The sequence below is a fragment of the Bidens hawaiensis genome, unplaced genomic scaffold, assembly GCF_021521415.1.
Source record: "Bidens hawaiensis isolate Kalapana, Puna unplaced genomic scaffold, B.hawaiensis_p1.1 tig00010472_1, whole genome shotgun sequence".
In the NCBI taxonomy this organism is placed as follows: domain Eukaryota; kingdom Viridiplantae; phylum Streptophyta; class Magnoliopsida; order Asterales; family Asteraceae; genus Bidens; species Bidens hawaiensis.
Window position 1 is genome coordinate 71,182 of NW_027491800.1, and position 2,602 is coordinate 73,783.

The 2,602-nt window shown below is 32.6% G+C and overlaps 1 pseudogene across 1 annotated transcript; it reads right to left on the minus strand.

Annotated features, from left to right (window-relative positions):
- Positions 1-318: 318 nt before the first annotated feature.
- LOC143535417 (MLP-like protein 31) lies at positions 319-1,294 on the minus strand (annotated as a pseudogene). The gene is made up of 2 exons (XR_013135710.1): positions 1,065-1,294; positions 319-616 (listed from the first exon to the last, which is right to left on the minus strand). The product of XR_013135710.1 is annotated as an MLP-like protein 31 (transcript).
- Between the last annotated feature and the right edge of the window lie 1,308 nt (positions 1,295-2,602).

Sequence of the window (2,602 nt, forward strand, 5' to 3'; positions counted from 1 at the left end):
GTGCGTTTATATAAACATACACAAATTTTAACTCCATTTTCTTATTAACGAATGGATGGACACGGGCAAAGAAAGCATGTTCGTTTATGTATTGATGTTCGTTTGTTTAGTATAAAGTCAAAATAAGACGAACAAAACCAATACGTTTACATTTTATTCGTTTACACCCTTAAATACATCACATAAAGATTCATGGCATGAAGCAAGCATGTATGACCATGAATACACATAACCAAATCCAAAGATTATCTTGTATAAAACATAGAACTCAATATCGTGTTTATTGTTTATTCTCTTATAATACCATAATGGAATACATATTCCTTCATGGGTTTACAATATATTTCATATATCTATTTGCTAGTGTTATAGTCATCAATACCCTTGAAAACATCACATAGATAATCCATGAAATCAGTTGGATAGGGCATCTTAGGATTCACCTTCTCAAACTCAAAGGTCACAACACCCAACTTTCCATCACTCTTGGGTTCAACATGAAACTTGATCTTGAAGGACTTGTATATGTTATCCACTAGTCTTGCTTCAAGTACCTTGAACACTATCTTGTGGTTTTCCTCATGTATTTCTTGCTTTATAACTTCCCTTTTACCATCTTTAGTTTCCCATGCAAAAAATAACAATAAAACATGATAAGGTAACACAAATTTGTACTCTCGATCTTTCTAGCCGCTCACTAGCTTTCAAAACCCGTTCATTAATTTACATTTTAATTAACTCGTGCCATATACACAGTTTAAAAAAGGTTGTATTGTACAAGGGTGTGAATTTCAGATATGAAAAGAAGTACCTAACGTGAAATTGGTGGGTTTGCATTAGTTTAAATACGTTCATATCAGTTTCTAAACGGACCTACTAAAGTCTAACCCTATTTTTTAAATGTGTTTCATGTAATAATATAAACTAGTCCGGTATGTTATGTCAAACGACTCAAAATTTTAAAAGGTAAACTAGAAACTAATCCGGTGGGTTTGGACTTTGGAGAGACATTGTTGCCACGTCGACAAATGGCTTTTGGAAAATAATAAAATTTAACCACATACCATAGGTGAAATTCCAGCAAATGACTGATCCAACGGCTCCCCATTGTCCTTCAACCAGAACGCAACTATGAACCTTATCAGGCAACATTGAAGCGATATCATTTGGTCTGTCCGAACAATATCATGTAACACGTCACCACCTGAATTGATCTCTACGTACATAATTATCTTTCCAGAAAGCGCCATCTTTTTTATCGTTCAAGACTTTCGATAGTCTCTAAAATCGCTTCTTTGTTAGAGAGGTAGATATATAGCTAATTCGAGTGTGCAACCATATAAGATACCTTAACCTATAAATAGAAAGCAATTAGCTAGGGTACTAGCTACATGATGTTTAACATGATAAGTTTACATATTTTCTTTCAAAAATATATCAATTATTTTGATTGATGCAATTGCTAGATGCTAATTAATGAAATAAATACGCATGGTTGGGTCAAAAATATCAAGTTGTTCAAAATTTCAATAATGCGATGCCGATGGCTAAAAAGTCAGGGGTCTAAACTTAGGGAAATTTATTATTTTAAATGGTATTGACATTTTATTTATAAGGGCCGGTTTGTATGCTGTATGGGTCGGTTTTGTGTTTAAACCATATGAATGAAAAATGATATATCGATTTTAGAAATTGTTCGGTTTTATTTTGTAAGTTTTACGCAAGGTTGGTTTGGTTAAGTTTTTGGTTATATATTTGGAGTCGAAAAAAAATTACCCAAAATAATGAATTTAACATCAAACTTTTGTAAAAAAGTATTTATTAATCACTTATCCTCCTTCCGATGTTTGGACTTCCAATTAACAAAATCAAGTTGTTTCAGTGTTTGGACTTCCAATTAACAAGAATCAAGTTGTTTGGATCACCGTTTCGAGCTAAGTTTTACATCAATCGACAAGTATCCTTCTTCCGATTAAAAGCTCTAAAACATTGGTTTGAAATTCGGAAAAAAAATATAACGTCATGAAATCCTTTTTAACGGGGGACCATCGAGGGCAACCTTTTTAAGTTTGAGACCGCCAGTGGCGATAAAATGAATGAGATTATTATCGGCTAATACCCGTCAATAGGGATTATTAAAATCCAATAAACCCTAAAAAAATAGTTAGCTTCTTGATCATTTCGGGTTAGCAGATTCGGATTGACGGGTTAAAATTGATGAACACGTGTACAAAACTATAAACATATATGTATAAAAGTCATCATTCTAACATGTAAATGCTTAAAGTTATGTAACATGACATGATTTATGTAATCCGTTTATCTAAATAGGTAACTTAGGTTTACGGATTGCAAATGGATTGATTTAATTTGTAAACAAGTTGAACGCGGTGTAAAGGGATTGACTTGCCGGCTTGTTTATTTATAACGACTCAAAACAAATGTCTTTGATAAAACGAGCCAAGACAAATCAATCAATTTACAACATGGACAATTTTAAACCAAACTCGTATCAATCTTCACACTTAATATCATTTGATCTTAAATATATCGTGATTACTCAATATTAGAGTATATCAATTTGGGGTCACCAAGTCAACAT